Source organism: Coturnix japonica, chromosome 2, assembly GCF_054131305.1.
Source record: "Coturnix japonica strain WE chromosome 2, WE-NBRP24, whole genome shotgun sequence".
Lineage (NCBI taxonomy): Eukaryota > Metazoa > Chordata > Aves > Galliformes > Phasianidae > Coturnix > Coturnix japonica.
In genome coordinates, this window is record NC_140664.1 from 119,948,986 (window position 1) to 119,973,710 (window position 24,725).

The 24,725-nt window shown below is 38.1% G+C and overlaps 1 long non-coding RNA gene across 1 annotated transcript in view; it reads left to right on the top strand.

The window, feature by feature from the left end:
- The first annotated feature begins 6,207 nt into the window (after positions 1–6,207).
- Positions 6,208–24,725, top strand: part of LOC146762138 (uncharacterized) — a 34,725-nt gene continuing 16,207 nt past the window's right edge. Inside the window, exon 1 of the long non-coding RNA XR_014943728.1 lies at positions 6,208–6,322. This is a non-coding gene — a long non-coding RNA (uncharacterized LOC146762138). The remainder of the gene's footprint in view (positions 6,323–24,725) is intronic.

A 24,725-nucleotide genomic window follows, 5' to 3' on the forward strand; every position in this document is an offset into this window, starting at 1 on the left:
AAAATTGTATTCATGAACACAAAAAAAAGGTAAAAATGAATTTGTAATTTACTGCAGCTCAGAGGAAGCAATAACTAATACACTGGAAATTTACCCATTTTATGCATCTATTTTGCTTGCTTTAGTACTGTGCTGTTCATAAAAAGAGCATTTATTTCAGACTGTCATGTCACTTGGCATTTATGTGATCTCTGAGCTATGTGTGGAAATGCACCTTATTTTTTTTTCCAGTTCCAATTTTTATTGAAAAGTTATTTATTTTACAAATTGGTATCACGATGATTTGTTTTCCTGTCTAACTAGTTTTACTGTTCTATTTTTATTATGCTTATTCTTATCACTTGGGAATCGGAATCATAAATCATTTAATTTTGTTTTTCACATCCTTGTTCCTACCATTATACTTGCATTTCATCCTTTGTACACTGTTATCTTAATACAACTTAGCTATTAACTGGGAAATTAAAAAACATGCTTTTCTGTTGTTATTCATTTTCTTACTCTTGTGCCACACATACGAGGTGCTTTGGATTGTCCACTACTTTATGCACGCAGCAGTGCCTCTGGATGATTTAATCTACTTTTTGCAGTTTTGTTAACTCTTGCCTATATACTGTAGACCTCCACCTGGGAGTCAGAGATGCTTTATGCACTGCTCACAGGTACAACCAATGGGGACATCATCTGTCTTGCACAACTTCCAGTGTCAAGTGTGGGATGAGGGACATCAGATGCATAAAAGAAGTTGAGAGTGGAAGTGCAAGACTGTCACTTTTTGATTAAGCTCGGCAATAAACAGACGCATGGCAAAGCAGGCTTTGCAGGTGCCTATGGAAAGCCTGAGAGGTAGAATTTCCAGTCCATGTAGTTTGGCTGCATTGTCCTACTGCTCAGTAGATATGTGACTCTTCTCACACTAAGAGTGACTGAATCAACTTTAATTTTCCAGTGCGCTGCATCTTATCTTTTCCCTTGGAAAATGTTAAGGAGGAGCTAGTTGAAAAGATTTCATGGAAACGTGCTTTTCAGTGCATTCTTATGTAACAAATATTCTCTAGGACTTTGCCAGCTTGTGACTAAATTCCAAGGGAAACAAAGCAAACATCTATAAGCAAACAGTATAGCTTGGGCCAGTTCCTTTACCTCATTTATCTGCTACCTTGCAAGTAGTGGGATGCTTGCATTGGTCCATGCTCCTGGTATCATCTTTCCTCACCAGTTAGATCAACTAAAAACTGGAGAAATGTACAGATAATGGTGCCTTGGTGGTGCATTTTTACATGGAAGTTCAAGTCTTTCCACCAAACAAGAATAAATCTACAACTTAAAATCTCAAAATTCTCCATTAAGTGGAAGTACCAATCTCTTTACAGTGCCGTGCAATTGCTAAACAAACATTTTTTCCTGGGCACTGTGAGCAGATAGGATATATTTTCAACTAATTGGTAACATGTTTGAGTAAGATGTGTTTGTCGTTGTGTAGCAGGACATATGCTCATGTGTAAATCTGACGTGTTGAAAGTGTCTGTTGGAACTAGTTCCATTATTCTGTCCTTGATTAGCACAGGACAGCTGCTGAAGTTCATTGACTACTCAACTTATGGACAGTAAGATAAAACGTTAAGTTTATCCAAAGTTTGTGTAAAAATTTGTTTAAATTCTTATATCAAGTTTTGGTGAATATGGCATCAAACCTTTGAGGCTGAGAAGCGCTAAGAGTGAAATTATTGCTTCACCTGCAGTAACATTCCTTCAGTGAGCACTTCTGCTTTTCATCTTCTTCTAGTATTGAAACTGTGAGAAAAATGACAACTGAAGATTCTTAGGGATGATGTAAATGCACCTGCAAAGGAATTTATTCTCTACTTTGTTCTGGAGTTCTGGCACAATCTAGGCTAAAGTCTTTGGTGTCTGTTTTGGCAGTTGCAGAGATGTGCTATGGTGCTATATACCTCCTCTGAAATATCATATTTCTTGTATTTCAAACACCATATATTAATTCAATCATTAAACAAACCTTTAGGTCTAATTGTTTATCTGCTCTCTTGTTGTAGCTGTCAGCACTAATATATTTGTTTCTTTAAGAAGACTGGCATAAAATGGCAGCTGTTCATTTCTTATCTCAGGCTTGTACAGTTACAGGGCTTTGTTACTTGGTTTAAAATGGATCGCAGAGTAAGTGTCTGCTCAACAGCTATTGACAGAAAAATCTCATCTGTTGCCTTGGCAGTTTCAGTATATTTAGAAACAGAGAACCCAGATGTGGGTACGTGTTGTGCTTGTTTATGGCTAACACATTACGCAGGGCCACTCAATCCTGTAAAATATTCAAGGTTTCTCCCTTGCTTGAGATAATTTAGTTGCAGTATCTTTACTGAGCTCCATGCTTTGTCCTGACACTTTATAGAATTTATAGGGAAAGGTTAATGGTGGAACGCAATCTAATTTTGTGAAAATGAGTTGGAATTACTATCTGTGGAGCATCATCTTTGAGACAGAGTGGTGGCTGCCTCTGTAAGGAAAGCCTGCATGTGCCACAGGTAGTTTTACAACTGCACTCCTGTTCCCATGGAAAAGCTTTTTTTGCATTCATTTGCAGTTCTGTGTCAGATGTCTACAAACCAAACAACAATTGCATTATGGTCTTTTACTGTATGGGCAGCCTAGTCACTGGCCCATAAAACAATAAGCAAGAGATATAGCAAATCCTCTGAGAGATCATCTTATTTAAGAAGCATTCAAAATTGTTGTGTTTCTATTTACATGCCGCAGACCTCCTGAAGGAGATCCCAAGCATCAGGTATGATCCCCAGATAATCAGTGATGTTTGGTGGATAAGAAATGCCATTTCATTGCACCTGCTTTCAGATATACCACTGCAAACAATGCTTCCAATTAATATTTTTCCCTTGCCTCAGAATCTGGATTAAAAAATTAAAAAAAAAAGTTTCCTGACAAAAATTAAAAGCACAGTATTTTCTATCTCTAATATTTCTTTATTAAGCTTGGTACTCTGCATTCAGCAGCAGCTAATGCCTCATGCTTCAGAGAAAATTCAAACCCCACAGTTTGTGCAGAGCCATAAAATAGGGGAAGTATTCCTTGCAAAGCCTGCAGCCATCAGCTTATTCCCTGAAGCATGAGATTTGATTATATGTTTGTTTCTTGGGGAGTAGAGCTGTGAGTATTTAAGCTTTTCAGGCTGGAGATCATGCATTAGATTAACCTGGAGGAATCCAAGGCCTGTGTAGAACAGATTGTGGAATTCCCTTGGCAGAAATGAGCAAAGTAGCCATTACTAACATGCTGTCATATTGCTAACTGGAGCCGAATGACAGATTCATAGGAAATTGTGCTTCTATTTCTGCTCTTGAGCTACCAGTGAGAAGCTTGAGATTTCTTCTTGATGTAAGTAGCAACCTTATTTCCCACATCATTTCTAAGTTTGTGTTATATTTGCAAACAGTGTAATCCTGTATTTACAGTAGCTGGGACTGAACAGCTGGGCCACACAGCACTATCCACATTTCTACCTGTAAGCATCATGCACGGGCTGAAAAGCAACTGCTTTGGCTCTGCTCTTTCTTCTCTATCTACCTCTGACTCATCTTTCTTCTTTCTCTACTAGGTGGTAAAAAGAAGTACTGTCATTTTTTAATTAGGTTTTGTTTGAAATTACTTGTGTCTGTTTGTTTGCACTGGATCTATGTAATTATTTTGACAAGGAAACCAAAACAGGTGGTACCAGTGGATCCAGTCACACATAGTTTATGGCTGGTCCAAGATTTGTAAAGAAAATTCATCTAGAGAAGACAGATAGTAAAAAGAAAAAGGTAGTGATTTGAAGAGTTATTCAGTGGCTTGGGAGTGACCTCACAAAGGTGCAAGTAACTGCAAGGAGATTCCAGTTTGCACTATAGATGCATTCATGTATTTTCAGGCTCAGATACAGGAAGAACAGAGGATTTTTGAAGTTGCTACATCTGCCACCTTTCTCTCTAGGTCTGTAACACTAATGGGCTGCTGAACAGGGAATTTTTTTCAGTCACCCTGCAGCATCAATTGGGCCTCATTTATGAACTATCTGTAGACCCTGCTGAATCACAATCTGCTACCTCGTCACTTATTAAATCTCCAGTGGTTCCAGAGAGAAGGTGTTGAAAAAGAATCTTAATGCATACTGGCAAGATTATCTTTGTCAGTTCACTGTTTAGTGCTTCAGAGGCCCAAAAGCCAAAGTCCACCTTAAAACCTTACAAATAGCAAAAGCTTCTTTTTTCCCTGCTCCTGTTGTGGAAAGAAAGCATGCTTTACCTTCACGTAGTTCCTTATCCTGAGAAAGATGGAAAGTATTGTAATATTTTCTTCAAAACTGGTTAAAACTCTTTTAGTTGGAACTAGATGGGAGGTTAAAACTAGATGTTCTTTGAGGTTTCTTCCAACCCAAGCCATTCTATGATTCTAGGTTCCGGTGGGAGCTGGAATGTTTCCTTGTATCTCTCAGGATCAGACCTCATGACAACACTTACATTGCTACCTCTATTTTTCACAACAACTTCGTGACTGAAGAGTAAACAACTGGCAGCACTGGCACTAGCCCTGTTGTCTTGCGGATGTGATTTAGACTCCATTTTGATCTGGCAGAACATTCAGATTGTAAATTCCATCCTTTCTTCAGCTTGGAAAGAGGTCCTATGCTTCACCCACCAACAGAAGCCCTATCTTTTTGTCTTAAATGAATACGAAAGAGGGTGGGCTGTATGGGGTTCAGGTACTAGAATACAGGGCTGAAAGACATCTAATTCTAGGAATGTGTTTTGGCAGTCCTGCTAACTGCAGTGATAAGTGGATCTGGCTAGTTGTCTTGGCTTGCTGATTCATTTGCTCTTCACATTTCTCTCGTGGAGATTGGATTGTTAGTGGAATCTGTCAGCGTCATCTGGCCCACTCTGCTCAGCTTATTCAGCTACTGTGTCCTGACTAGAGAGGTCATATCCTCCTAGAATATCCACGTTGGATTTTACTCCTTGTAGTATGAACTCATAGTAGCACGAAACAACTGAGAAAAAAACCTAACTTTTTCATTGAAATCAGAAATATGAAATTGAATGAAATATTTCTGATAACAGAGGTATTGGACATTAAGAGAGAAAATAATAAGTGAAAATGTGTTATTTCTAATTCATAAATCATTATATTTCTCGTCTTTCATTCTGGCATCACTTGAGAGATCATCAGCTGGCTGTTTGTGTTCTCCTAAACACTGAAGGAGCTTATATAGGAAGTAATTTAGACCAGAGTTCACATACAAAATGTTGCAATTATATTGAGCTAATAAAAAACCTACTCATCATGTAGTAATTTTTTTCTCTCTGCAACAGTGAAATTTAAAATATAAGATATTCATAAAAACTTGAATTGTGGCAAAATTCCAATCTGTTTACTGATGATTATTCCTGCTTTTTAAAAGCATGTCTTCTCTTAAAGGATTCTGTATTCTGATGCTAAGTATGAATCTATATAAATTGTCAAATACAGAATGGTCCCTTCAGGTCCTTTTTCAGTCATTTGAGTTCCGGGTGAAAACTGTTTTCTGTATTGTTTGCTTTCTTAGTTTCAGAAATCACACCCCCAGATTTTTGCTCTTTTAAGGAGAAAAGCTAAAGACTGATTGCAGTATAATCATTTTGATGTTAACATAAAACATAATTCAATCTGAACAAAGCCTGCCACCCACTACAGTCCTGGTGTCCAGATGTCATAGAAGGCCAAATACAAAGGACAGAGTAGCTTTAGTGGGAGATGATGTTGTTTTTGTTGCTACTCTGAAGTTGTTAAAAATTACTTAATCTAAAGTGTTTTAGGGGGCTCCTAGTACTTGCATTAGCAGCACTGTTATAAAATGTTTTCAGACCATCAGTACAGTTGAGTTAAATCTCCAAGTGCTGAAGTTTTGTGTTTTCTTGGAGGCAGGGTGGGAGATCAATGCTGCTTTTCTACCAGCTTGTTGCAGGAATATTGCTGGATAATTTGTGGTGTAAAATTGTAAAAAATGAGTGATATTGCTCTGTGCAGACAGACTTCCCTGACTTTATTTATATTTTTAACCACTTTCCCTTTTTAGAGATGAAGTAAAATAAAAAATTGTTTCCTAGTGAAGTTTTAAAACTTTACCTCCTCCTCTTCTGCTTGTTCTTTGCTAGAGCTGTTCTCTTTTTATTCATGCTGTGATCTGCCCCAAATCCAAACCAACAAATCAAGTCGGCAATTTAACAGAAGTGACACTGACGGAATTTCTACAAGCAGCGTCCTTGGAATTCAGGTATGTCTTTCGTGTGACATTTTTTAGTCTCGAATTCCCTGAAATTATAGGGAACAGATGTATTGTTCAATCTGAAAGCAAAAAGAATCACTACAATGCCTGATTCCTCTTTTGATAGAGGGCTTTACAGTTTCAGTCTTGAAATGCTGTTTATTATGACAACATTGGCATTGTCATGGCTTATTCTTCCCATGGTTTCATTGTTATAAAGCATCTACTACAAAATGCCTAACAAAAAATATAAAACATTAAAATAGAGAAGAACAGACCATCCTCACAGACTCCCTAAACGGCTGAGAGATAATTCCTGATATGTAATGCGTATTGTTATTTTCATGATGTTTTAGAATATCATGCAGATACAAAGTAATGCTGAGCTTTTCAGTCAGTTTATTTCTTAGTAGCACAATACATTGAGGGTTTTCATGCATTAGTTTCATATGCGATTAAAATAACATATGGGATAAGGGATTTCTCCTCAGAGGAAACTTGCATGAAAGTGGAGATTGATCTGAGAGGACTGAAATCAGTCATTCTGTGTGCATTTACACTAGTAGTTTAGAGGTTAGCATAGGTGCTTTTCCTGATGTAAATTCCTTAGAATTTGTACCTGATGAACTGCAGACAACAATTTTGTGCACCTCTGGTATAAAGAAACAGGATTCTTTCTTTGAGATGATCTGAATAATAAAAAAATTTATGGCATAAAAATATTAAGCGAAGATGTGGGTTTTTTTTTTTTTTAATACTATAGTTTTTTGCTAGCTCAATTTAGCCCTATCAGTACTCAAATCAGAGTTATTATGCCAATATAGATGGAGGAGCAGGACAGGTGGTAGGAAGATCTGAAGCCAGCATTGCCATCAAACACTTCATCTTGCAAAACCACAGCCATACAGTACTTGTTTCTCTCTCCACAGTTTGCTGTGTATCCTGGCATAACTGCTAAATATTAGGTGTGGAGGAGGCTTGTTACTATCAAAGCTGATTTCTGTAGAGCCCTTTCTCTCTGAGGTGCCTGTTTTTCTTTGTGCCTTACTGTACTTTAGCACAAACACAAATCATCAAAAGCTCACTTCAATTTGTCAAATGCTAATTTTAGAGCTGTGAAGAAGTAGAACCCAGCAAGCATTTTCAAAAGATGTTCTATTAGTTCAGTGTTGCCTGTGACCTCAGCAGCTAGTCACTATCTGGGCCTTGCCAGCTTGTTCTTCTTGGGAAGAGAAAGTGATAATATAAGCCGGGCATTTGTCCAGTTGTCAATTACTCACGCAGAGCATACACAAGAAGCCTGGCTTCCCCTAGGCTGTAGGTGCCTTCCCTATTCACAGTTTTCAAGCCTATTTCCAGCTATCTTCCTCCACAAAGAATCCTAATTGCTCTTTCCATTTAGGCTGAATGAAAGGTACTGAACATGTTTCAGAGCTCTAAACAGGTCTGTGATTGCCTGCAGATGAGAGCCAAGTTTGAAGGCAGCCATTATCACCCTTCCATATAGAGCCCCACCAGGGTATGGCCAGGAAGATATTCTGCCCTGAGAAGAGCACCTGCCTCACTCTGAGGATTTGTATGTACTCTCAGCTGCTGCCATTTACAGAACTGACATTGCTTCTTCTGGTAAGGGGAAAGCAATGAGACATAATCATATTTATTATGATTAAGTCCTGATATAACCTAGATTTTATTTGGAAAGGCAAAAAGATCTATTAAATACACCCTATATAAATATTTATTTTCAAGGCTTTTTAATTTTTACATGGGGAAAGAGTGTGTAGCAAAAAACAAACCACCATACACTGAAACCAGCTTGCATTTAAATCTGTATTGATGTCTCTGACTGCAGTCATATTATATCAAGACTGGCCATTTACTTTCTTGGCTTTTGTTAAAGAACAGTTAAAGTTAGTTTTCATAATTTCCATATTTGAATTAACGAGCCTTCAGAGAAGTTAAATCATAGAATAGTTTGAGTTGGAAGGGACCTCTGAAGGTTATCTAGTCCAACCCTCCTACAATGAATGGGGACATCTACAGCTAGATCAGGTTTCTCAGACCCTTCCCTCTCCCCTGCCTGACCTTGACTGTTTCCAGGCAAGGAGCATCTCCCACCTCTCTGACCAATCCATTCCAGTGCTTCACCACCCTCACTGTAAAATACTTTTTTTTCACATCCAACCCAAAGCTCCCCTTTTTCCATCTGAAACATTTTCCCTTGTCCTATCTAACAAATTTTTCTAAAATGTCAGAAAATAAATAATAATATAATAGAAGGTAGATAATGTTGTTTTATTTTTCCAAGCAGTGCATCTTTAAAATAAACATTATTCTTAAGAGTGACTGTAGCAGAAATGCTAAATCATGGCTTGAACCCATAATTGAACACCTGGTGGGAAGGCAGGGCCAACCCATGGGAAGTCAGGTGAAAGGAATGCACCTGAATGACCGGAAGGGGTGCACCCAGGATCCACCCCTTCCCAGACCACATTTAAGGGCTGGCAGCAGAAAGTAAGGGTGTTTTGCTGGAGATTCTTTTGTACTTGAGGCTTTCTGAGGATAAGCAGCTTCTCTTCTTTGTTGTTATGTCCATAGCATTTGTATTTGAGCAGATCCTCATTTGTTGCAGCCTGGGACCTTACTGCTCTGCTGCCAATGATTCGCTTTCTATCACATTACAGTGTCCTTCTTCAATTGTTACTTGTCAACAGTGACTTTTTTATGATTAGCCATTTATGAACCAGATGCTTGTTCATCTTGAGTAATATATTACAGGCTCAAATTTAGAAATGTAATTCCTTTCAGGAAAGTATATAGTGCATATTCACTTTCTACTGATTTGGGAGATTTTGCTGTGTACTTATGGCTAAGCATATGATTAAGAAATTTGTGAATGGGCATGTATTCTGAATCACACTTACATGGTTTACTGCTTTAGAGTTTGTGTAAAAAAATAAACTGTGTCATACAAGCATCAAATTATTAGCTGAATTGATCCTCATGCTGCTTTATAAATTTTTTTTTTTATTATTATTATTTTGAGCTATTACGGTGACAAGGGTTACTGGAAGAGCTTACAAAAGCAGTGTATCATCACATTCCAAGGAAATAAGTAAAAAGCTATCTTGGTCTTCTTCTGCACCTGCATTAAATACTACTTTTTAAATATCAGCTAACTGCCAAAATTGCCCACTGTGGGATCACTGTTTGCAGCATGTGGTTTGTGTGGACTGCTGTCTCTCCTTTCAGAAAGTCTAGTTTCCGTCTCCAGACAGAAATTCTTAACCCTTCTGAATTCTATCTTTGGAATGCTTTTACCACTCAGCTACACTGACTCGCATACCTCTCCTCAATCTATCGATACGAATTCCTTTTGTCTCCCTGAGTTTCTAGTCAAGTAACAAGACAGATGGTGCCTTTAGTACCATATAAAATGGAGTTAATTCTGATCTAGGAGTATTTTGCTGTTATATTTCAGTTCCCCCAGATGTCTAAAGAGAATATTTAGACGTTGACTAAGCAGGAAGGTTATGTTTTTTCCTCAAGAAATATATATTACAGAAATATTTTTCTTAACGCACATTGAAATATTAGGATATTTCCTAAAACAGACCATCCACAAAATGAGGAGATGGATTAACTCCTATGTGAGTTATGTGCAGCAATAGAACAGAACTTAATTTTGCTCAAGTAAATATTACAGCCACCACCTTCCTTTACAGCAGTGATCTGTCTGTTAGGCCAAACTCCAGAAACCTCACCAGAATGTCAGCTATCAAGATGACAATTTCTGGGACTCCAGTTATTTATTACTCACTGTAACTGGCTTGGCAATATCCTGCTCTTTCTACTTCCTAAATACAGGATCAAATTTAAAGCTGTGTGAAGTCAGACAAGGAGAAGTAGTATGACGTTAAATAGCACAGATGTGAATCAAACCCTAGAAAAGCGGAGTAAAGAACAGTTTTAGGGTACTACCATACTACTATTAGCTGGCATTTTTTTCTCTTTACTATAGAGATGTAAAACCAAAGTAGTAAGTGTAGGCATACACATGAGATAAAGGACAACCAATTGTAAGGCCTGGATCTGAAGCAGGTTTAGAAGATATGAGAGACAGATATCAGTCTAGCTACTTACATGCTAAAACTAGTCCTTTACTTTTTTTTATGTCTTGATTTATTCAGGAGTTTAGAAATTGAAGGTTTTGTATTGATAACCAGTGCATTAAATATGTTAGCAAATTAATTCAATTTCAAAAACATAGTTTCTACTAGAAATCATCCATAAACATTCCAAATCAGCTCTAATCCTGTGCTCTGTCCATTTCAATTCCTTATTACGCTTATCTGTTTTAAATCTTTTCATCAAATGTTGAAATAAATCCTGTCGGTGTGAAAGATCTTGCCCATTTAAAAAAAGAAAGTTGAGTAACATACTAAGAACTACTTGACCCTTACAGACTGAGTTGCCAGAACCATATTTCTGGGCCTAAGGAGAATGAATATGTTGTTACTTTATGTCATCCTTGACAAGTGGTGGAGTTGCTGTGCCTGGAGGCATTCAAGAAATGTGTGGATGTGGCACTGAAGGACGTGGTTTAATAAGCATAGTGGGGATGGCTTGTTAGTCTAACTAGAGGATCTTGAAGGCCTTTTTCAGACTTAATGGTTCAATCAAATGGTGAAATATGCATCAAACACTACAAGTGCAAGAATTTTGTCAGTTTGTACTGATGATTCCTAGTTGGGGTGTAAAACGCAAAAATATGGTCACAGCAAAAAACAAACAAACAAAAACAAAAAACAGTTGAATCTTTTGATGTCAGTATTTGCTACTTGGGAGTTCCCATACTGAAACATATTTACACAGGGACTGAATTTAAGGAGATGTTTCAAATGGAAGTTTCAGCAGAAGATTCTTAGGTGCAAACAGATAAAATGAATGATAAGCTGCAAGGTCAGGTATCTTTTCATGAAGATTTTTAAGAAAACTGAAATAAGAGTTTTTCAAAGTTGTCATTACTATGTAATTTGTTAGCAGATGGAATAGAATTGGCTAATGTGGGATACTTCTTGTTTATAAAATATAATAGACTTCTATCTCTGTATGAACTCAGTTTTGGCACTGGTAATTTTTGGAAGCTATAACAAAATTATAGCAGAAAAAGAAGAGAATAGGAAACAGAAATTAATTTTTTTGAGACTTTTTTTTCCTAAAGAGAAGCTTATTCTTTCAACTTCATGTTATTTGAGGCAGAGATTTAATTAAATGAGAGGAATTCAAGAGGTCTGGATTTAAAATAACTTTTTTTCCCATGTCTTCAAGCAGTAAAGACTTTTAAGTAAATTAAGCTTTAAGGGACTTGAGAGAGAAGATGCTCTGCTGGATTGAAAATTGAAACAGTGGAAGTGGTTAACTTTGCAGTGTTGGAAGATCACAAATGTTCTCAGAATCCAGTGCTTGGGCCTTTGCTGTTTACTATACTCACAAATCATTTGGAAATAGTTTTAATACTGAGGTGAGGAAAGGGAAACCTTGAAAGTTTCCTTAAGCAGCTCCTAGCATGCTACATGATATATCTACATTTTTCTCTTTATCTTTCTAATCAGTGCACATGAAGGTGTATACTATTGACCCAGAAGAGATGAAAGACTGGAAAATGGGACCAGAAGCAGGTCAAGGAAAAACAAAACTTTGAAAAGAGATAAATTAATAGAATGGCTTGGGTTGGAAGGGACCCTAATGATCATCAAATTCCAACCCTTTTGCCACAGGTGGGGCTGCCAGTTGCTAGGTCAAGTACCAGGTCAGATTGACCAGGGCCTCATACAACCTGGCCTTAAACATCTCCAGGGATGGGTCATCCACAGCCTCTCTGGGCAGCCTGTTCCAGCACCTCATCACTCTCTCAGAAAAAAACAGACAAAATAACCACAACTTGCCACTGACATGTAAACTTTATCTTCCTTCCTTTAGATTAAAACCATTCCCCTTTGTCCTGTCACTATCTACCCATGTGAAAAGTTGATTTCCTTCATGTTTATAAACTGCCTTTAAATATTAGAAAGTCACAATGTAGTCTCCTTCTCTTTTCCAGGCTGAACAATCTGAGTTCCCTCAGCCTGTCCTTACAGGAGAGGTGCTCCAGCCTCTGGATCATCTTTTGGCCCTTCTTTGGACCCACTCCTAATGCTCTGCATTCTAAGGATTTACTAATACAGAGTATGGGGAGGTAATAAGATGATGGCACTATATTAAATTATCAGGCAGTAGGTTTACAAGAGACAAGGAGAAAGGGTGTTTTTTCCATATGAAATATAATCAAGCAGGTGAACTCAACATTGTACATAATTAAAATTTACATGAGAAAGTAATGAAACACTGACAAAGAGCAATCCATTGAGGTGCACTAAAAGTAAGTTTCTAAACTTCATTTGCATTCAGGCTGGACAGTGGGATGGCATGTCAGAAAATTTCTACTTTTCAGTAAACCTGTATCTCTATCAATGAATGATATATATGACGTGTATGATCATTTTATTTTTTTTAGCCATAGAATAATTTTTTTCAGGGAGTAGTGAATAATTCTGTCTGGACATAAGATTAGACATATTTTTGGAAATCACTTTCATGGCATTATGAGTAATTGTGATATTCCAATCTCTAACAGTTATGGGAAGTTCCATCTCTCTTCAGGTCAAGGTCTTCCTTAATTGTTGACGTTTAGTATGTGGACTCTTCATCAATGTCACTTTTTTTCTTCAGGTCACTGAAACTCAGTTTGATCTCTCACAGAAAGAATTAATCGTTTTAGATTATACTGAATGGTAGTAGGGTGTGAAATCCAGTAACCATACCTCATGGCATTTCTTTCATTCTTTCACTTTCTATTATTTTAATGAATCCCTAATATCTGTGTTACATTAAAAAAACAAACAACAACAACAACAAATAATAATCTTCCTCTATTACAAGTGACCTTGTAACGCTGTTTTCTCTGTCACAAGGATTCCTCAAATGGGCATTTTATTTGGAGAGAAGTATGGTTATTTTTTTGTTTCTCAGTTTTTATAATCTGATAGAAAATTAGAAAAGTCTCAAAGGATGATGAGGACTGCAGTATTATTAGATGTAATTGTCCTTCATGTGCTTCTATGTTATTCTAGATCCCAGTTATTTAGATATGTAGGTTTATTTGTATATAGTAGACTTGGCACATACATGGCTCAGATTCCCACATAGTTTTATGAAAATGAAACCTAAATTTTGTGCTATAATTTCTGATACACAGACCTTTGGTCCATTAATAAATTCATTTGCTACTCTCTTTGAGTGAAAAATAATTAAATTAAAATTACGTATAGCAAATAGGTAAATGTAGAACAAAACAATTCAAAGACAAATTGAAACATACTCAGAACAATGTGTTGAACAGTCTGTGGTAATTAACATGTTCTTCCTCATATACGTTAACAAATCCCATACAGAACAGAGATATCCCTAACATGCAGCTGTTCAGCTATTTCCTGTGGATAGGTTTTGCAGCTCTATGTTAATACACATGCTATCGCGATCTGTCTAAAAACATTTTTGATTCTGCTCACATTCAGGGTGATTATTTTAAGTGTCAATTCTGAACATAAGAAATATCTAAGTTATAAACAAAAGCATCTTATTACAGAGGTGATGTGCTGGAAAATCTACCTGGGGAGATAAGGAGAAGATGGTGTAATTACTGTTATGGATGATGGGAGGTGGCTCTATCTGTCACCTTAATAGGACTGGAAAAACAAATTACACAGTTATGCTGTCTTGGTAAACATAAAAATTAACAGTCCCACAGGGGAAAAAATCTGCAACCTTGTAGTAATCCCGTATGTGAAGCTGTGAGATTTGGGTTCCTTCAGGAACATCTGGAAAACAATAAGCATATAACAAATTAGAGCCTAAAATTTGAGCACTGCAACATGCAGAAGGGAGTGGGTTTGTCTTGGACATGCTGGCTACTAAGACTGAGTATCTTGCTGGTTTTGCAAATGCACCTCACATCTTTGCAGGAAAGCTCTTAAATTACCATTAGGCATAGCCAACTACATGGGGAAAATATATATATATATATATATATATATATATATATTTCTCACTAATAAAAGTTTCTGCTAAGGCAACAGACTTTAAACAGTGGTAGCACAGCTGCCTCTTCATGATCAACTGCCTCAAGGCTGGGAAGCCCCTGAGAGAAGGGTGGGATCAGATACACCATTACCCAGCACTAAGTCAAGCTGATCCCAAGTGTTCTAAATTATATCATCATACCATTACAACTGTGTTTTGAATTTCTAGCATGAAAAACTAGATTTGTAAACTTTGCAGTACCTCAGATGAGCTTGAGCATGGGCTGGAAAGAAGCTGTCCCTTCATAGGAGAAAAGAAAGAAATCTCTGTGGGAAATGGCCTGACATCTGTGAATATGTATTTTGCTAAGATGTTTCACTGCAGTACAAACTAGGGTGAGAATCTGAGGGATTGTTTGGTGTCTCTGCCTCAGCCTTTCTCCTAACAATTTAAGTACCCCTTTGCTAATTCATGTTCTTTCATGCATCTTGTATTAACTGTCATATAAACTTAGTGGCTTACTTTGGTGCTCTGGATTTCATAATATAGTAGTGACAGCAAAAGCTCAGATTGGAAATATGTCATTGTACAGATCTAGGGTTTGATCAGAGTGACCCAACCAGGAAAATACAGGAAAGTAAATTTGAAGAAGTTGTAAGTAGGATCTCATCTAATAGGAAAAGTTACCGTGTATCTACTAAGAGTCAACCTGGAAGTTGAAAAATATCAGAATGGCCCACTCCGTAAATCAAAGTCTCCTAAATCAATCTGAAACCTTTAGAAAAGTGTTGCAAGGAGTGCAGTCATGGTGAGCCACTCCACTGTTACCCTTTTGTTATAATCTGGTAAACATAGGAGTGTCCTTCTGCGCATGAACATGGCTTATTTCTCGGCAAATACGTTGACTCCAGTTAAAGCACCTTGTGTATAATTATGTGTTCAAGGTTTCCTGTAACTCAGCTGTAAGCTTTTTCTATCCTTTTGTAAGTAAAAGTCACAGTTGAAGGTGAATTTTGTGTTTAACAAATGCTGTGTTGCTAAGTGGTGAGAACTGACCTTTGGAGAATGTAGTGAAAAGATTTTTAAAAAATAATAATCAGCTGTAATCTGTCAGATTCCTGAGAAAAGGTTAAGTAATAGCAGCACAGCAACACTGAAAATTAGCCTATGAATTCTGCATTGTAACTTGCTAATTTTAGTGAGTTAAAACATTTATGAAATAAATGAATTAGTCAATTTTGAAGAAGAAAAACAGTTGACATGAAAGTAACTTAGCTGGCTGATGGAAAGAAATGTTGGAGATCTGCCTGTACACTACAGAAGAACACTTCTGGTATACTCACTGTAAAGCAAATGTGGGTCTCAGAATAATAAAACATGACTTAAAATCAGCTGTTAATCTGCTCCCTGGAACTTCACATGGAAGTATGGAATATTTAATCTATCTGATTAATTGTCAATGAAATGAACGCATCTAAGAGAAAATTGAACTTGAGGCTGTGAACAGATCACAGTGTGGGGGGGGGAAACAGAAAAAGAATTGTAAATACACGTAACAGTATGAGACAGAGGAAACTGCAGGCAATGGTCATCAAAGAGGAATGGTTTCAAACTAAAAGAGAGGAGATTTAGATCAAATATAAGGAAAAGGCTTTTCATAATAAGGGCAGTGAAGCGCTTGGACAGGTTGCTTGTAAATGCATGTGGTGGATGCCCTGTCCCTGCAGACACTCAAGGTTGGGCTGTATGGGACTATAAGCATCTGATATAGCTGTAGGTGTCCCTGTTCCTTTCAGGAGGGTTGGACCAGATGACCTTAAAATGTCACTTCCTAATCAAATGACTCTATACATCTATATGACACTAGATGAACCAAGTCGAGGTGTTCGAATGAATATTTCTGAATTAAGATCCCAATAGTATTTGTAGTGTGCTTTTCAAGAATCATCACTGCTCGAGTCAGAGCCATTATGATTAGATGGAATTAGCAAAAATTAAAGTTTGTGCATAGAAAACACAGCAATGTACCATTTTATATTTTATCAATCAAAAAAAAGACACATCCTCTAGGTAAAAGTAGTGTTTTGTAAAAACCTGTGCTTAAAAGATATAAAGAAGACATAGGGAGCAGCAATAAATAAGGTTTTGTTTAGTATAGCCCACAGCTGTGAAGCCACTCCACTTGCTATGCACTGTTTACACAGATTTACAGTGCCTTTTGTACTGTGTGACACATTTACTCAGTGGCCCCAACTAAAGGTGAACAACTTGGTCACAATCTTAATATTAAATATGGTGCAAACACTAACTTGTTATTCACGGGTCATGAGAGAAACTCGGGGCCATGTTTTTATAGACTTCCAAATAGTCTTTAAATTTACACCTGTGAGGTTGCAGGTACCCAACTCCATTTGGCCAAATACTTAATCAAAGAGCAGAGATCCTGAATCAAAAGAAAATTCCACACTACTTAAAACATCTTGCTTTCCAGTAAAGATCAATGGCAGAAATAAATTATTTTGTTCAAAATACTGTGGAGTCTGAGGAATTTCTCTCAACCTTCCTGCCATCTATCTTTAATATCATAAGGCTAATCACTCAATGGGGGATTTTATCTCAGTCTTCTATAATTACTAATACAGGCTAATGTAAGTCATCTTCCAAGCTTATGCAATGGTCTGTCAATCAAAATACAAGCTGAAAGTAAGAAACAACTATGAAACACATACCTGACTAAAAAGTGATTTATCAGACTCTACAATGATATTTCTTCATGATTCTTACCACAGGCACAGCTGAAGAAGCATTTCTGGACTAGCCATGCTATGTGGGAGATACACACACCAGTAAGTAGGCAATCCACAGATAAGATAATGTGATGGAAATCTGCTTCTGTCCACATAGTATGCAAACTCCAGAGTCTGTGCTGCAAGTCTTCTGCTCTTTCTCTGCCTTTCTTCCAGTTTTCCTAGATCCTTCCTTGTGCTCTGTGTGTTTGATCCTGCAAGCAGCAGCCTGCACCAGATGGCTGCTGATTATTGAAAGAGATGTTCTCAACTGTCTGCCCCTCAGCAGTAATTCTTGCACAGATCTTCAGTTCTCCTGCCAGCTTTGACAAAATGTGCAAAGTTCAGTACATTTGTAATCACCACTTAAAATTATTTCAGACTAAAATTGTTTAGGAGGTTCTGAAGTTATTAAGAACACTTGGTGGAACCCATTGTTTCTTGCTTCAGAGATCTTGATTTCTGAGGCCAGTCATTCTGACAGAGCTCTTTTTACAACTTGACTCTGCAATGAGCAGAATCAGGCAGGAATTAATACAAGAGGGTAAGATGATTTTAATTTCAGATAGTGAAGAGTATTCAGCATAGCATGAAGAATACAGCAGCTCTGATAAAACCAGAAAGTCTTCATTATCACGGCTCCCTAAGAATGTGTAAGTAACTTCAAGTTTCTAAGGAGACGTGTAATCTTTTGTTAGATCAATACATACAACTGACAAAAAAAAAAAACAAAACAACCAAAAACCAAAGAAATACAGAACAACAGAAAAACAAAACCAACCACCAAAACAGCAAACAAGTTGTCCTGGGCATAATTTTATAGGCATGAAATACATGCAACAGTCTTCATAATGGAATACAGGTTGAAAATTATTACTTGGAGTTTTATTTGACAATTAGAATTCTGCTGCCTTAGTAAAGAAAGGAAAAAGGAGCTGCTGCTATACCCTATGTAAAATGTTGTAACAAGACCAGAGTTCAATAGAGCATAAGATGACAGTCTTGTCTGTTCCAATGCTTGTCATTTTTTTCAACTATATTAATTACTCTAACAGAAGCTCTATATACAAAGCCAATGTAGGAGTTGAAGTACAATGAAGGGTATAACCAAAACAAGCTCATCGTTTAACATGGACATTTCTCTGCTGTGTCACACTGCTTGAAGTTGTTAGTGATACATCTCACTTCTCATCTCCCAGATCATTTAGTTAGACACTGTTTGCAGCTGTAGTTTGAGAGGCTTTTGAATTTAAGAAGAAAACATAATAGCTTCTGGTGAAATATAAAATTAAAAAGCCATTGCAGCTTTATGGAGGAACAAATGCAACCACAGTCTGCGGTTATGCTCTGGAAAGTCCTGCCGCAGCCCTTGAAGATAATTACCTGAGACAACAGAGGTTAACTACGTCAGCCAAGGCAGTAGTTTCAGAATCCTGCTTCAAGGATAAAATAAACTGCAGAACAGAAGTGGGAATGCAAAACTGTTGTTCATTTTAATCATGACACAGTGTTCAGTCCAGGCAGGAGTGGACTCCTTACCAAGTCTTATCTGGAAGTAATTGTAGTTTCCTGCACATTCAGACAATATATTCCTCCAGGGGGATCTGACCCTGCTTCTACCCTCCTGTATGCTTTCTTTTTGTATTTCACTTCAGTTGAGAACTCCTTGTTCATCCATGCAGGCCTTCTGCCTGTGCTGCTTGATTTTTATTTATTTTTTGCATACTGAAATAGACTACTGTTGAGCCTGGAGGAGATCTTTGGAAATCAACTATGCTCCTGAACCTCTCCTTTCTCCTGGGCTGCATTCTGTGGTGCTTTTCTTAGCACGTTCATTAACTGGTTGAAGTCTGCTCTCCTGAAATCCAAAACTGTGATCCATCTTTTTGTCCTATTCCCTGCTCTCAGGATCCTGAACTTCACCATTGCTTGGTCTCTTTAGCCAAAGTGAATCCCAGCCATCACATCACTGATCAGTTTTTTTCTTAATTGTGAGCAGGAGGTTTAGCAGAGCAGCTCTCGCTTTAGCTTTTGAATCTCCTGTGCCAGGAATTTACCTTCAGCGTGCTCCTGCATGATATTGGTGTGACTAAGGCTCCCCATGAGATTTTGGTCTGTAAGCAGGAGGTTTACAGTTGTCTCATCTACTTTTAACTAACCAGTCTGTAGCAGACGCTGATAGTAATGGGATCACTCTAATTACCTGCCCCTCATTCAGTACACTGAGGGCATGAGCTGCTGAAGGTGAGGGATTCCAGAGAAGGCCCAGTTGATTTCCTTTGTGCCCTCTCAGATGCTGTGCAACCTGCTGATCTAGGGCAGCTCCTGCATTTGACCACACAGACTCTGCCACCGGCACACATGTTCTGCAGGAAAGGTCCCAGCAAGAGACCTGAGGTATCCCTGCAGCCTCAGATCTCCAGAGCCAGTCTCTGTCAGGAGCCTGCTCTGCATTAAGTCACTGCTGTGACCTTGTACCTGCTCCTGTGGGTGCTAGGGAACCAGTGCTCTGCGCGTGTACACCAACCTCAGTTTCTGACCCATTTCTGTGTGGAATTCCAGATGTACAGTTCCATCTCCTGGCTTGTAGAAGCCATGTCTACAGACTATATCCTGGACCTTGGCTGGGTAGGGGAGAGGAAAACACTGGCTTTGAGCCCGCTGCATTGTGAAGAGCAGAGTCTGCAGTCCAAAACAAGGAAATTGTCAAAATCAAGCTGAAAGAGAAAGAAAAGTGGGAGAGAAGCATGGCTGCCTGTCTTGTAATAGAACAGTAATTAGGACCTATCTTATAAAGATTCAGATTGTAATTCTTCCACTTTCTGTGGGACAGAAAATCAGCAATAAACAAGTCAAAAATATGCTCATTAAAAATAAGATCTACTTTGGTAAGGGATTTAATTTTAAAATAAGCCTAATATACCATATGTACTTTTTCCTATCTCTCTCTGTGAATTTAAAGGTCTGTAGTTGAAACCAGAGAATCTGGAAATTGCAGATGCATTATCTGATCCAGAACTAAGATACTACTGAGGAGAACCAATTAGTTCAGCCTAGTGAACTGACCTAACTCCACTCCAGTGTAGCTGCAGAGAGTTATGTGAAAGCTAGTGAGAGCAATTTTGAATCTTAGTGCTACCTTGGTACCCAGTACAAGATGTAATCTCTTTGCACAAGAAGGGAGAACATTTCTGAGAGCAGCCAAAATAGATGCCAGTTTTGCATAATAAAATCAAACAAAAAAATCCTCCAAGGAACATGGGAATGAGAAAAGTCTTAAAAACAGGTTCATTAAACCATTTTCTGGCCAAGTACAAATGCTGAACAGAAAAGAAGAAATTACAGTCTGTATTTTAAATGTTACATGTTCTTACTGTCATTACAACCATCTAAAGGAACTAATGTTGGTAGAATTAGTGCCTGCCTCTCTCTGGGGAAAGCAGGCTCAGACAGGGCTCATTATACTGTAAGTGGAATGGCCATTTGTTAGCTATTGATTGTGATTCCAGTTATCTGGAGACTGCTGTGCTGTCAGATGCAACCTGGATTTTGTGCCCTCTTTAGCTGGTCTTGACAGTCACTGGATGTGGAATCCCCACCACAAAAGCCATGTGGGATGTGGGAGGCTGTCTTATCCTGTTGCACAGTATAAAATATATGCACATCTCAGAGAACGAACGTGACAGCTCTATTTCTTTTCCTGAAGGAAATGCCTCAGCAGAAATAGACACCATCCTTAGCAGGCTTGTTATAAACAAACATATGCATGGATGATATACATATATACATAAATGTAAAATACATAATTATAAACATATATATTTAAACACATACATACGTGAATATGTGCATACATAAATTTGTGTGTGTGAGCATGTGCATGCATAGGTAGCTATGGTGGCATGTTGTTAAGAAAATTGAAACTGATAATTAATTTTCTCAATTGAATATGAAAGGGTCATTTAAAGAAGTTATCAGAATCATAGTACAACCCAGACTGGAGGGAATATCAAAACATTAGCTATTCTGGCCTGTAAATTGATCCTGTATTTCCTCATGGTGCTGGCAAAGCTGTTTCTTCTTATGGATGGTATTTTTTCAGTGTTACAGTTTGTTACAGGCTTGAAGAACATACTCAGAAGTGCCTGATAAATCACATATCACAGAATCACAGAATTATCAAGGTTGGAAAAGACCTAGAAGATCATCTAGTCCAACCATTACCAATACTTCCTGGCTAAATCATATTCCTCAGTGCCACATCCAAGCGTTTCTTGAACACTCCCATGGTCGGTGACTCCACCACCTCCCTGGGCAGTGCATTCCAATGCCTGACTACTCTTTCTGAAAAGTAATACTTCCTAATGTCCAGCCTGAATCTCCCCTGACGCAGCTTAAAACCATTCCCTCTAATTCTATCACTGATTACATGAGAGAAGAGGCCAACCCCCAGCTCACTACAACCCCCCTTCAGGTAGCTATAGAGAGCTATAAGGTCTCCCCTGAGCCTCCTCTTCTCCAGGCTGAACAATCCTAGCTCCCTCAGCCGCTCCTCGTAAGGCCTGTGCTCCAGACCCCTCACCAGCTTTGTAGCCCTCCTCTGAACAGGTTCCAGGGCCGCAATGTCTTTCTTGCAGTGAGGGGCCCAAAACTGAACACAGTACTCAAGGTGCGGCCGCACCAATGCCGAGTACAGGGGGACAATACATGGCTTCTTCTGCAGCATTCCGTGTTTTGGAGTAAGTGGAGAGAAATCTGGAGACCCATGTCTTGAATCTGACTTACAACAAAATGTTAAAAGAAACAAACCTAAGTTCTTTCTTTATAATTAAGATCTATTAATTAAAAAAAAAAAAAAAAAAAAAAAGAAGAAGGACTAAAGCAGATTAAAATATTTGTCAGCTGAAAACAGTTGTCGAGGCAGTGGTATAGAACAGCTCTGTCTGGTTTGGAGGTCTGTGTCTGTTATGTTGTCACACTTCAGTAGAATCTTTTAAAACAAACTTCATGTTGAAAGTCTGTGCAAACTCTGATAAACTGTCAGCTTTATGTCCATGTGGGGTAGGGTGCGTGGAAGGGAACTGCAACATCAAGAACTATCCCAACCTATCGTTTTCCTCTAAATGTTGGGTTTTTATCATCTGTCTCTGTTCTGTTGATGCACAGAGCCAGAATATCTTTAATCAGTGACTAATATAATCCTGCTGGATAACATAACGAGTGGATGTGGACAATGTAAGCATTGCTGTGGATAAAGCAGCCATTTGGGAATGATTGATATCCTCATGCTTTAAGGACTGCTAATATACAGGATAGCCAACTTTGAGTACTTGCTTGATCTACTGTAGACTGCATGGGAATTCAGTGTCTTTCATTAGCATCCTTGTTTCTGGTCAATCATTTGTTCTGCGAGGAAAGAATCTTTAATAATTTTTCCAGAGGAAAAAAAAAAAGTTTTTTTCTGAAGAAAAACACATTTTGTGGACTATGAGTGCATGTGTGGAGAATTTAGTTTTCTTTAGGAACTTCTCAATTCATTTGAATAAGCTGAGGCAGAATTGTCACTGTTCTTACTACAGTCAGTTAAGTCTCATAGGGGTTTTTCTTTTTCCATATTCTGCTTCTCTGGTCACTAATTTTTACTTTCAAAATAAAGAGAATTCATTCTTTGCCCATGCCCTTGCTTTCACTTCCTTCCATCTTAAATTGTATCTGTTTCATTTGAGTGCTCATGGTGGTATCTTTCCTATTTTCAGGTAAATACTTGCAAGTCCTGTGATATTTATGTCAGGATATTTTAGGGGAGCCAGAATATTTTCGCAGCAGAAATTTACAGGGATGTTCTGTTATGTAATTAAAAAAGCAATTTGGAAAGCACTGGATCACCATGAGACTGGTTACTGCATTTTTACTGGCACTAGGCTTCAGTGAACTGTTGCTAAAATTAGTTCATAGCTGAAAATCCAAATACGCTTTCATTAAGATGTGACAGAATTTTTGCCATTCAAAGCAGTGATAATTCTGGTTGTTTGTGAGGAGTGTAGCTGTTCAATAGACAGGCAAGCAAGCAGGTGAGGATAAGAATGACATGGAAACAGATGAATGTGCATATATTTGTTTAACATCAATTGCTTGCAGATGCCCACACCATCACTGTGTGGTCTCTGTCCTTTCAGCTTCCTGAGTCCAGCCTGACACCCTTCACAGCCATGTTAGCCCATAGTTCCCCATATTGCCACAAAACATTTTAGAAGGAAAGGTAAATGAATGCTCAGGCTCAGATAAATGTGAGTCCTTTGTCCCATTCACAAGCTGTCCCTGGGTTAAGAAACCACCTTATGATGGAGAAGTAGGGCAGGTGTCTAAGAAGGGGAGCATCTGAAAGCACACTAACATATTTGCAAGAGAATATCTATACTCTTCCAACTGAAGTTACTTTAAGACTTGATTGTAGGTTTTCGTATGTGTGTTAAGTTGCATAAGCTTTCCCTATTCTTATTTGCATTATCGTATCAGTGTATCAAATGCAATAAAATCACCTACTCTGTACTAGAACAGTTCTTGCTTGGGCAAAGTAGTGCCCCATTTAAAAGCTGACGTTTAGCATGCAGTGTTTTTTGTTATTTAGTGATAGAATAATTCTTTATCATTGTACTATCACTCCCTTACCCGTATCTATGCTTTCCCCTCCTAAACATAATGCATCTATACATATGTATTCTTTTCCTTCCTACTTCTCTGAGAAAGTGCTAAGATCACAGAATCACGGAATCACAGAATTGTAGGGGTTGGAAGGGACCTCTAGAGATCATCGAGTCCAATTCCCAAATGATTTTTTTTTTTCAAAAAAAGCTGAAATTTTTCAAAGACTGCTGACAGACAGTACCTGAGAATCTCTGCCACTGCACTGAAAACTAAGGGGAGCTCTGCTGTTAGATATTTCTCAGGTCACAGCCTCTTTTCTGACTTTTAGGTAACAAATTCTGAAGAGGAAAAGATACAGAGCAAGTTGTCTCCAGGCCATACCGCCGTTTATGGTGAAGTCTTAAAAAAGATGTACTTTGCTTCAGACCTTGGACCAAATATTCAGTGCTACGTGAAAAGAAAGGCATTCCCAGAGAGAGCTGTTCCCTTTCCATACCTGGGATTTTTTCCTAGGAAGGGAATGATTTCTGACAGGTAACATCCCAGCCCAGTGAGTAACGTTTGTGTCAAAGGGCAGTTGATTGGTTAAGATCTTGTAGGATTTGACTGTGGTGTAACGCATACAAATTGTAATGTGAGGGTCCTGAAAACTGTTTTTGTATGGTTTTAAGTCTTCAAAAATATTTAATTAACCACAAAAAAACCAACCAACAAACAAACAACCATAGGCTATTGCTCTGAGTGAACCATTTGGTTTTTGCTGGCATTAGGACCTGGCAAATATCTGTAGAACGTAGTCACAGACCCTTGCCTAAATATTTACTTTTCTGTGGTCCTTCTCTGTGTGAAAATATTGATAG